The sequence below is a fragment of the Pezoporus flaviventris genome, unplaced genomic scaffold (genome assembly GCF_033815535.1).
Source record: "Pezoporus flaviventris isolate CSIRO_AGI_PZ_B2104156 unplaced genomic scaffold, CSIRO_AGI_Pfla_v1 ptg000037l, whole genome shotgun sequence".
Classification (NCBI taxonomy): domain Eukaryota; kingdom Metazoa; phylum Chordata; class Aves; order Psittaciformes; family Psittacidae; genus Pezoporus; species Pezoporus flaviventris.
In genome coordinates this window covers 2,955,741-2,968,720 of record NW_026892585.1, presented here as the reverse complement: position 1 = coordinate 2,968,720, position 12,980 = coordinate 2,955,741, and positions in this window count along the sequence as shown.

Here is a 12,980-nt window from a genome sequence, read left to right as displayed (position 1 = left end):
GACTCCACTTGTGAGGAACTGCTGGGGAACAGAAATCTTGGTGGGGATCTAACTTGTACCTGTGTAGGTGAGCCGTACAGATGTGCCACATTCAGCCATGACCAGGACATGGTCTTTGCTGCATGCCTCAGTCTTGGTCCTGGGATCTCCAAAGGAAAACAGGGGCTGCCAGAATGTGGGTTCCCAGCAAGGAACACCAGCCTCCCATGCCATGGTGTCCCAGAGGCCACCATGTCGATGTGTGGAGCCAGTCAACAAGCTGAACAGCTTTAGCCCTCCACTTCCCGCTGTATGTATCTCAGGGACAGTCTAGATGCAGCCACTTTGTTCCATCCCAGTGTCTGTAGTTTAGGAGGGTGTTAATAAGCTGTAAAGCAGAGTGAGTGTGGGAAGTTTGCCTTGTATAGTAAAAGGTTGACACTTTATCACAGAGAAAATGAAGGACTGGATTTGATCAGTCTGCAAGAACAGAGCTTTCCACTGGGCTGTGTGGTACAAAAGACGGAGGTGTAACACCACCCAGAAGCTGCAAGTTGAAACTTGGACAAGTTCAGACTAGTCAAAGTGCTGATGTTTGACTACTAGTAGAACCTCCCAAAGGTTTTGCTGGGTTCCCTGGCTGTGGCAAATTCAAAATCAAGATTAGGCTCCTTCTAGAAGAGGATCAGATGAATTAAGCACAATACCTCTGACCTCCTAGTCTGTAACTCCATGTAGTCCTGAGCTTTCTTTTTCCTCCCCACATTCCAGAAAATGTGATTGGGGGGGGGGGGGGGGGCACTTCCACAGGAGCATCAGACATGCTTTTGTTGACTTTCCTTACAAACTGGATGTTTCAGAAGACACTCTCGGGCTATGCCAGGTGAGATGCCAAAGGAATTCACCTCCTGTATGATCTATATTTGCTGGGCATGATAAGGACTTAAGGCAGGCCTAGATGGAGAAAACAAGCTCTCCTCTTCCACCAAACAGACCAGGAATAAATCTGGCACTTCCAACTTGAGCAAAGATTCTTCTCTTGCAATTCTTGTTTGCAGGACAGCTAGAAAGCAAAGATGCAACTACCTGAGGGCCCCTCTAGAATGGGAAGTATCATTTGGGGCTGGGGATCCAACAGAGGCTCACTTATTAAAATCAGCTGGGGATGGCAGTATATATAGGAATTTGGTTGTTGGTATATGAAGTTATAAATAGGCATTTGGAAAGCCTGGGAGCTCACACAGTTATTGCTTTTTATTTTAAAATGGTAATGTGGATTTCAAGCTCATGAAAGGCATGAGATTGGTGGTGAAGACCTGTCTAGCCACACATAGGATCAGCAAGAAATTCAGGTTCTTCCATCTCACTCAGCCTTGCCATGGAAGAAAGACCAGCTCCTGGGAAGTTTTGGTCTTTATGAACAATCTAGCCCCCAGGCCCTCTGATGGCCTATGCCAGCTCTGATGCCTGCTTCGTGATACAGACTGATGTGACCTGGAAACCTGAATGGTACTGGCCACTTATTTTTATTTCCTTATTTTCCTCCTTAATGTTTATGGAAAAAGAAAAGCTGTGGCACAAGAAAGAGAGCAGAGGTTGTCTACTGCTCACAATAACATATACAGGATCTCCCACCATGCTTTGAAGTTACTGTATCTTACTAGAACAGCTCAAAATGGGTACTGCGGCAAAACATGGCTCTTCAACAGTGCCTCTGTGCATCAGATGGTGAGATCATCACCTTAGGGTCAATGCTTTCTGAAGAATTTGACTTGTGTCTGCTTGACTCCTACCAGGTACACCCACTATTTGGTGTCCTCTCCCAGCCTAGAGCCCAAATGGTTACAGCCTGGCTATTTGCAGATTCATAGAATCACAGAATCACGTAACGGTTTGTGGTAGGGACCTTGAAACTCATCCAGTTCCAACTCCTTGCCATGGGCAGGGACATCTTCCACTAGACCAGGCTGCTCCACATCCTGTCCAACCTAGCCTTGAACAATGACAGGGATGGAGCATTCACCACTTCTTTTGCAACCTGCGCCAGTGCCTCAGCACCCTCACAGGGAAGAACTTCTGCCTTAGATCTAACCTGAACTTCCCCAGCTTCAGTTCGAACCCATCACCCCTTGTCCTGTCACTACAGTCCCTGATGAAGAGTCCCTCTCCAGCATCCTTGTAGGCCCCTTCAGACACTGGAAGCTGCTCTGAGCTCTCCAATCAGCTTCTCCAGGCTGAACAGCCCCAATGCTCTCAGCCTGTCCCCACACAGGAGGTGCTCCAGCCCCTGATCATCCTCGTGGCCTCCTCTGGACTTGCTCCAAGAGCTCCATGTCCTTCTTATGTTGGGGATACCAGCACTGCACACAGTGCTGCAAGTGGGGTCTCATGAGAACAGAGCAGAGGAGCAAAATATTTGACTTCTTACTGTGAAATCTGTTCATATTAATTCCAGGCAAGAGGAAAAAGCAATTTTTGGGGGGAAATATTTTGTATTTTATCTTTTACTTTAGCTTTTCTCTTTAGAAACCAACCTAAGTTGGTTTCTGGGCTGGATGAGTCAGATGGAGCTGACAACCATTAGTACTGCATTAAAAAACTGCAGTAAAAACAGAAAATAAAATACTTTTTGGAAACATCTGATTTAAGAACAAAACAAACCCACTAATTGGTTAGAAGCTGACAGAAATTATTAGCAATAAGCTCTTTCGCATAGAAATAGGCTTATTACCATCTTTTCCAAGCTAAATAATTCTATGATTCCATGAATTTGCAGCAGCTGGCATGAGCCTGGCATTGTTCCAGCAAACTGTATCCTGCAAATACCATCTTTCCACCTGATCCTAGGAAAAACACCAGCAAGACAGGCTTGTATTCTCTTCCTTATCCCTGAATAATATACTCCCATTGACCCCTTCAGGAGCTCCGTGCATGTGCATGTGTGTAAAGAGTATGGTCCAAAAAGGGAAAAATAAAGCAGTTTTGAATTTTCAGCTGGCAGACCTGTGAGCAAGGACTGCAGGCTGCTTTTAATTCAGGGGTAGAAGCATAGGACGATGTGTTTTGCTACATCACTGAAAGCCAGTAGAGGCCATCCGGGAAGGAAAGACTAAACTAATCACAAATCACAGCCATATGAAGATCTCAGGTTGAATCAGATTTGTTAGAGGGTTTGGTTTGCCATTTTTCTTGGGTTTGTTTAGTTTTGGTTTGTTTTCCTTTTAAGTCAGCATAAAATTACCCTCTGCGTGATGCATAGCATAGTCTTCAGCTCCTGGGTCTGCCCACACTCACATCTCAAAGCACATTTGTGGTTTGCTGAGATCTAGTGTTGTCTGCTTGCTTTTTTTGACCAAGGACTTTTACATATGATTATACTCTAAAAGTGTGCCATAGATTACATGGTCCATAACCAGGTTACAAGGAGAGAACACAGGTCTGTGTTTAGGAAACCAGCTTTAACCCCAATAGGAACAGCTTCTAAACATTCAGCCTTTTTCATTAGTTACTTGGTTAAATGTAGGAACAGAGCCTGCAAATGTTAGGGATATTCACTTTGCTGGGGCAAAACAACCTGAAACACTTTGCAGGATTGAGGTTCAAGTATGGAAAGCAGAATGTTAACAACCTGGTGTTGTAATGTGAATCCAGTTTTGCAATTATTCTAAAAGGCCAAATTATGTGAGATTTTGTCAACTCTAGTTTAACAGGGGTGGACAATACTGACTGTACAGGAGGTGAATGAAATGGCATGTGAGGCTTCATGGGTAACAGAAAAATCGCTATTGAAACAATGATTCCCTTACAACAGAAAACATCGACCTTTGCTGAAGAAATTCAGAAGTCTTGAACATGCTGATTGCTGCTTAGTCTGATTTCAAGTCAATCAAAGGAAGCAAAGTACAAAGGGAAAGGTCATATTGACTTAGTTTAACAATCTTAATGAATCTTGGCCCTCTGTTTTGCATTTCCAGTGGAAACATGAACTCAGTGGCTCATTCCCTTCCTCTCTGTGCTGCTTCCAAACACCCAGGTAGAGGGAATAATCTTTTGCTCAGCTTGATCCCTGGACAGCACCGTGTTTCTGTTTAACAGAGCCTGAAAAACAGCCGTTTTATTTTTAGCCACAGCATTTACTAAAAGGAGCTCTTGTTGACAGGAAAAGCCACTCAGATTTGAATATGAAATATTTCCAGCACTTTAAGTGTGGTGGGAAAGGTAAGCAATTCTGGAGTCACAATCAATAAGGAAGAGACCGTGAAGGATTTCTGAACAGGGAATAATTCTTTGCCTCCCAAAAGCATTTGTCCTATGCAAAACCAGAATATTTCTTGGCACTGCTGTAGCTTATAGGTGTACCAGTCATAGACAAGTACAGGGCTGTGTAAGGTACAGTACAAATGCAGAACAGAAAGACAAATCTAAGACAAGAGCTCACAAATGGATGCAGACAGACAGCTGGGGGAATACAAGCAAACAAGGTGACATTATAATATTTCAGTCCCTATTTCAGATAAACAGTGAAAGGCACAATGATAAAATTTCCTTGTATGTTTTTAAAGCTGCTGCTCCCTCTGTCAGCCTCAACCCTGCCACACACCCCACACCCCCCCAAGCCTAAATGAAATAAATCAGCCTGTTAATAATGACTGGGCAGCATAGGCAGCCAAGGACGGAAGTCCAGTGAAAGACAAATGGTTAAAGTTTACTAAGTAGTTACAAACCACCAAAAACAGGTCTTAAAATGGGAAGTGTCAGGCAAGCCCTTAATAACAGGTAATACTACCAGCCCCACCTATAATTACAGTCCTGGTCTCCCCACCCTCTGAATGTCCCTCGTTTCCATCAATTGCAGGCTTTTCCGAGCACAGACAGTGCCTTGGCAATGTCTGCATGCTGCCTTACAAAAAACGGGTGGTGTTTTTTATCTGAGCTTCTGAGGAGCTGCTGCAATATACACCTTAAATAATAACAGCACAAATAATAGCAATAATAATGGGACAGGAGGTTCAGCTCTGCCCATATCTCGCTACACCGATGCTATCACATCTCCAGTATAGTTTGAGGCAACCTTAAAAGACCGAGTGTGATGTACTGAAAGGAATGCATTTACCATACATCACATAGTCCCCATTAGGAGATTTTGATGATCACATTACTACATGCTTTGTCTTCAAATGGAGACTGTGCTGGCTTTTCCACCCATAAGCAAGAAAAAATATACTTGCCACACTCATTATCACTCTTTTGGTTCAGGTTTTGTCTCTGATGTACAGCTGCTTCATTTTGGTTCTCAGTTCCAACAAGAAGTAATACTGTCACCTTTTCTGTGACGATTTTCATTTACTCCTGAAACTAGACAATAGACATTATTATGAGCTTGAGACTGCTACAGACTTAGAAAAGTTTTAGATGTGTAGAGATATTTGAATATTTTTGTTTAGTCATTATTTTACAGATTTACTCCCATTTGGGTTAGAGGATTTGAAAGAATTTTATCAGTGCTTACTAACCAGCCTCATACACTCTTTTTCGCCGAGTTCACTTTGGCTATTTAGGGGGCTCAAATACGGAAACAAATCATACGGAAACTTTTACACTTGCTGATTTGATCAGCTTTTTAAGCATCTAATATGCAAGAAAGAATAAAAATAATAAATGTACGGGATGAATTTTCAAACAAAGTTTTGTGAAACAGATTAGGGAATATTTTGAGACTTGATGCCTCAGTGAACAAGCGCCTGTGTGCTTGTAATAATATAACCCACAAATCACAGTAAACCAAGCATAGTGCTTTGATTGGTGAAAATATGCAAGAATATCCTTTTAACTATCTGATCAGCTCTATACTGAGCCTTCGGACTATCAAAAGGTCAGAATCCAAAAGGGTTAAGTATTGACTGACAAGAGAATGAAAGGCAACAGAATATAGGTGTACAAAGATCTTGAGGGACATTCCTAAAAGTCAGCATCCGTTTTTACACTTCTTGCACAGGACCAGATATGAATTTCAAGCACTGAATAGATCGGGAGCATTTTAAAAAATGTGAAACTATATTTAACTGTGTCTATGAGAAAACATTTTTTTTTCTTGCTCAAACCTTCATTAAATTGAAAATTCATCACAAGAATTTATTATTTTGACTTTTTCTTACCCATTTTCACCTGTTTAAAGAAACACCCCATCTCCCATCTTTGACCCTGCAGTTTGTACACTCTCCCACTGAAAAATAAAACCTCAGAATTTACAGAACAACATACATGGGGAAAACCTGCTAGTTACCCAGTATGTTAGAAACAAATGGGTTTGAAAGCAAGTGAAACCCTGAGTGCTGGCTATTTCCAGTACCACAAAGAAATGCTTTGCATCCTAAATGCAGCGGGTTAGTGAGTTACACAGACAAGGCATATGTCCCTGCCCCACAGCCTGGCTACAGCAAAGCCATCGAGGGGACTATTGCCCTGCTATATGGCAGGACGGGAGACTTGCAGGGTGAGGGGGCGACTAGAAAAGGCCCTTGGTAATCTGTGCGCCACTCTCCCTTTTTTAAGGGCAGGCTGTTTTGGGAAGAGAGAGTTTGCTAGCAACCTGATCCTCTGTCCGGTTGTGGAGATCTTCAAAGGAGACAGCGCTGGCAGCTGACATCCCCCCTTCTCCTGTTGGGTTTTTCCCATTCAGACTGCAGATCCCTCCTGCAACAGACCTCCCGATCAGCTCCTTCCTTCCGCAGCGCAAGCTCAGCCATATTTGAGTCCCTTCATAACCACGTCAGGAGGCCTCACCACATTGTTTATGTGGGAGAGCAGCTTCACTGTGCAGTGGCATTAACCTTCCAAAAAATAATAATTTGAGAAGTTTTGTGGCTTCTAAATAGGAGCAGGAACCTGATGGTTGAGAAAGACAATGGCAAACACAGCAACACCGGTAGGGCAAAGGAAGAAGTTATGTGAAGGAAACACATGCTAACCCAGCCCCCTTACCTAGGGCTTCCCTAGAAACCATAGCAGCTTCATCTCTGCCCCATAGTATTTCACATGCACAGGTATAGGTAAATCTGCTGGCAAAGCCCTTTCCCCTCTTTTTCTTTTAGAAACTTGGGTGCCCAGAGTCCGTTGCCCAGAGACACTTTGCAAGCCATCCCTTTATCCTGGATGGAATCTGGTGCAAGGGGAGAGAGCCTGACTTGTCCAGCCCTGCAGAGGGGCAAAAGCTCAGAAACTTTGAACCCAGGCCCTAACCCAAAAACTTTCAGCCCTGATACTGAACTCCAGGAACCCCCTGAGTACATGCAGTGTGTCCCTGCGCTGCCTCCCCTCTAGCCCCATGCATGCTGCCTGACAAATCATACCCAGTGACGCTGCTGTAAATGGCAATATCTCTTGGAATGGTTTCAGTCAAACCACACTGCTCTGACAGCGCGCACACGAGGAGAAAGGTGGGTGGAAGGAAAAAGGCAGAGCCAGCGCAGTAACAAATATTGACACAAAACAATAACACAACATTATTGTAAAGCCTACACAAATGAGCAGGTGACTCTGTGGATGAGCACAGCCCAGGAAAGTGCTACAGACTCACGCATTCCTGTTAACATTTCCAGTACTAAGAAATATACTTGCACAAACAGAACCTGTGTTAAGGCCAGGTTGCAGAAACTGAGGCAAGTTAAAAAAACCCAACTATTTATAACTATGCAGAAGGACAGATATAACCAAAAATAATAAAGTGCTAACATGATCACTCAGTTTGGGGCTTTTTGTTGTTCGGTTTTAGTTTGTATGTTTGTTTTTAATGTGGGTAGCCCTGTTGGCCTTCCTTAACTTAAATGCTTTCTTGATTGGATGCTCAGCACCTAAACGCATTAGGCTCACATTCAACACTCACAATAAAGCTTAATCTTGAGTCACATTGGCCCCTGAATAAAAAAAAAAAATAAATTAGTCTCTGCTTTGTTACAGTCATACAGCAACAAAAACTGGCCTGTCACACTATCTGCATTGTACGGGTTGTCTTACACTTAACTGTCTGCTTGTGTCCAGAGCTGGCTATCAGATCTCCTTTTTGTTCTTTGGTGAGGGAAGGGTGTTTTATGATGGGAAAATTAAGAGCTTGCTGTATCTTCCCCCCACCTCCCCCAGCCCCCTTAAATGAATCAGGTGGTGTAACACCTCCAAAAGTATTCGCATATGTTTTGTTACTGAAGCCACTCATGACTCCCACCATGTAAATCTTTGTTGTGTAAAGTCCCTGGTCTCCAACACACGCATTTCTCCTTGTGTAGGCCTAGGTCAGCCATGGTTTCTCTCCCAGTTTTCCTGCTGAATGGCAAGCAAGGGGTTTTGCTTGGCAGACAGCACATTTTCAAAAGCACCTGCTAGCAGAAGCAAGGGATGGTATGGAGTACTCCACTAGCTACCTAAATAACCTGAAAACCTGTCCCTCAGTCCTGCTTCAGTTCTCCAGTTTTCATTTGTATTTTCCCACCCTGTGTGGTAGGAAATCACACCAAAGCCAGGCAGGTGCTTAGGTACTCCAGCAGCAGGAACCTGTTAGATGGGTGAACAAGTTATGAGATGTTGCTCCAAGTCCCCTACTGAAATAACCTTCCAGCAACATATGGACACCCTTTGAGAACATGAATAGCACTCTACCTCTTAAGAGCATGATAGTGATGGTCTGAGGGAGAGAGCAAAAAGCACCAATCGTTTGTAGCATCAGCTTTACTTCAGGAGAAAGGAGATACCAGGCTGCAGAAACACCTGCCCAGAAGTTTGCGAAAGCACGTTTTCACCCTGTGCTTCATATGCAGAAATGCTATGCTATTTACTCATCTGGATGATGACCGGGAGACACATTACAATGAACTATTATGGAGATGAATGCTTCAATTTTAGGAATTCATGTCCCAGTTGTTACTGTGAGAAAATAGCTAAGGACTTAGATGGAAGCTGAAGCTAACAACTTAAAAATCAGATCTTTGGAGTAGATGAGAAGAAGACACAGAGAACAAATGTTTGATACAAAACCAGCATTAAAACAAAACCATTTTCACTAGCACAGTATATACATCTTTATTTAATTGATTATATGTTTTCTTCTTTGGGTAAAAGGGATTTGAGACATGCAAATTCTAGCTTAGAGACAAGTTGTGCTCATGAGTAATCCAACTGACCTCCCCAGGCTGACTTCCGTGAGCAAGTGCTCATCACCACCACCACCGAGGTTGCACAATCAGTGGGGTTTCAGTGCACCTCTCTAACTGCACCACCCTTCATGCAGCACCGCGTCTGCCCTGCTGCAGCACAAGCATTTGCTGAGCTTCCCTGATCGCCACAAAGCTACGCCAAAACACAGGAAAAGTGTCCTGTGCAAGGAATTAGTTTGATTAGTTCTCTTAGGATACACGATATTTCTTTTTCTTTCCCTAAGATCACAAAGAACATTTCAAGGATACTCTGTGAGAATAATCAATCTTTTAAAGCACACAAGTTGACTAATTACATTTGCAAAGGAGAAAAAGAAAAGCTGTGTTTGCTGTGGCAATGAATGCGGTAGTAAAGTCAGCACAACTGAGCCCGTAATTTTGCCTTTTCACCAGGTTTCAGACCATTAGGTCTGTGAGCAGTAAAACAAGGGGAAAAAAAACAGGGATAGGAAAAAGCACATGGTTAATATTTACATTATGGTGCCCAAATGAAAAAAGACCACTTGGCTTCATTTAACTTCCTATTTTCATAGTCTGAAGAATGCTGTAACATGCTCCTGGTGCATGCCCGTAAGGTAACTAGTAACTGGCTTCCATAAAAACTGTTATTTACCAGAAAAAAAAAACCAAACCAGTAAAAATCCTTGCTCAATTCACTGCACATTATACATGCCAAATTGCAAAGAGATTTTTTTTTTTCCCCTGCAATGAAGTAAGTAGAAGCACCAACAAATACAAATATGCATCTGTTACTAATGAGATGTTTACAGCCCCTGCCTTGCCAATTGCACATATGGAATACCTCAGTGCGTCGTTACCTATAGAGCTCTGGTTAAGAGACAATAGGTGCAAATTAATGTACAAACAGACATTATCTCTTCAAGCCTGGACATGACTTGAAGCCTTGTTAAATATTTTTAAATGCCACAGCTTTCTCCTAAGGTTTTAAAATCCTTTTTTGCACTCTTTGCTGATGGGAGAAAATGTTCAGGGGACAGGACAAGATATTTATAATAACAGGACATTTCACTCTGCACTTTTGTTTTAGCATGTGGGGGGAATAATAATTGTATTCAGACTTGAAATGGCTTGGGTTACGCAGTTCAGAGCACAAGCACCTGCAGCAAATTAATTTGTTGTAGCACATTTATTATCTCATAGCTTCTATTTAGGCTGCAGCTGTTGCTATTATGTTAATAATGTTTTTTATCACCACTGCATACAACAGGTTATGGTAATAAAGAAATTTTGGGGTGTGGGGTGTTGGTTTTGTTGTTTTTTTTTAAATTTATTTTTAATTTTATTTCTTAGAAAGAAAAAAGATGGGGAGAATATAACACATACGCATTGATCAGGCATTGAGCCTCGTGTTTATTAGCTGATTTGAAAGAGAATGGGCAAGAGAAATTAGAAAAGAGTAACAATAGATAAAGATGGCGCGTGCAGAATTTGTGAAAGCAAAAAAGAAGAAGAGGTGGCAAAAAAAAAGATACAGCAAGAAAGCCCGAACACCGCAGTGCTGGGGTGGTGAGTGTTCGGGTGGGGGTGGGGAAAATGCTGCAGTTTTCGTGAAATAATAAGGTGGAAAAAAAAGGCATACAAAGAGTAGGTTTTTCATTGTCTGTAAAATATAAACACAGATGAATTCTGTCTTTGGTTTGTTCATGCTTTTCACTCTGCACAGCAGGGATGTTCTTAAGAAGTTGCCCTCTGCGAAATTTCACTAAATGGAAACCGTGGACCCTGCATGATGCGATTATAATCACACCAGCCATTCTTTTTACATAATTTTTTGTTTAAAATCCAGTAATGCTTCTTCTTTTTAAAACATATATCTGTATCTATACACGCATCTAAAAAGGTGCTGGTTTATGTCCCCCCAGCAAAGTGCAAGCTGGAGCTCGAAACTGGCTGTATCCCATCCGCAAATCTCCATGGACTCCCAAACAAGATGAAAATTTGGAGCTGACAAGAACATGTCTGCTGCCTGCAGTCACTGCAATAGCTCACCATGTTGCCTACTAACCAAAAGATCAAAAATTATCGATTTCATGGCGCTGCGTGCTTGGGATAGAAAAGCTACTTTAAAATTTGCATTATTTAAGAAACGAATTAAGAGAAAAGATCGTGTTTTAGAGCGGCTTGGAACGTAAAACTGGCTTTATGTTTTAATCTCATCAATGTTTTCCTCTATTTCTATGATTTTTAGCAGCTGGGGTCTGGAAATGATTTTTTTTTTGCCGATGAATTTAGGATTTTGCCGCAGTATACATCTGCAGTCCCAGAATCCTCTGGTAAGATAATCCCTCCTGCGATGGGGAAACGCCTTTAACCTTTTCGTGAATGAAAAATACGCAACCATTTTGAAATAAAGAGGGGGAAAGAATGATGATTTCTATGAACTGGGATGAAATTTACTGTGAACTGAAAGAATAAGGAAAGAAAAACATACTGTAATCGTGTTGTGGTGTTGGAGTTTCTAGCTGTTGTCTACCTTTCTTCAATGGCGTCTGTAAATATGCCTGGAGTATGGTGTTACCCGTATTTCACGAGAACCAAGACCGTAGGAAATAAGAGCATTTCCTTGCCATAACAGCAGGAATGCTACAACTACCATCTCCATGCTGCAGGCTTTAAGGAAAATCTTGATTACCGGTCATTGAAACTCATTTGATCAGTGGATTCTTAAGATGACTGGACTGCATTAGGGGAGCCAAGCCTCTAGATAGCAAGAGGTGTTCACAGCTGCTCTGGGGTTTCAGCTAGAAAGGGAAGAGGAAAATATTCTGTGGCATAATGAAAATCTGAAGCCCTAATCCATGCACTGCCTGTTTGGAGATTTGCTCAAATGAAGCTCCTACTTATAGGAGCTCCTGATACTCATATTTTCAGATGGCACGGTAATTAAGAAAGAGTGGTCTAAACAAAAAAATGAGGTCTTAACAATTTACTATTTTGTTTTAAGATTACGTATTAGAATCAATTACTTGGAATAAGGAAATCTGGCCTAAAGCTACGGAAAGAAAAAGGAAAAAATTACATTATCAAACACCTTTTCAAAGACAGTTTTCTATATTAGTACATCTCTATATATTTCAATCGGACAATTAAAGGGTTACAACTCTGGGAAATCAGGGTTTCAGGTGGACGAACTTTGATTAGGGAAGTAGGAGGTAGGTGTCAAACCTCTGCTACTGTTTTTGTTTTTGCCGGTGTTTCTGGCTTTTCTGCCAGGGTGCCTGAACACAACCATTGCAATTGTTTTAAATGGGGAGTATGAGACCCATAACCACTGAGAGACAGGCACACAGAGAAATTTTAAAGGCAGTGGTGTACTTAATAATGACAACGTTTCGGAAGGGATCAATACTGTGGGTTTGTGTTTACATGACTGTGCAATAAATTTTTAATATAAAGCCACCTTGATTATCTATTTGGCTAGCAGCTATTAAACTATATGTACTGGGAGATGCAATGCTTCATGTTTATTCTGCTCCACTGCTTAATATGCCAGTAATCAGATATTCTGATGAGTAATGCCTCAGCTGCTAAATCAGCTGGAGACTTCTTCCAGTTTCTGAAACATCTGTGATAAATAAAGTTAAACTCTTGTAGGCTTTCACATGTACTTAATTAAAGAGGGAAATACTAAGGCATATTATATATACCCAAAATAGGGAATACCAAGGGAAAGCATAACTTCAAAAAAAAAATATTAATAACCAAATTGCTGGCCAATGACAATTCTATTTCTGATGCCTGAAGCAACATTTATAGACTACTCCGATTTCCGGAGTT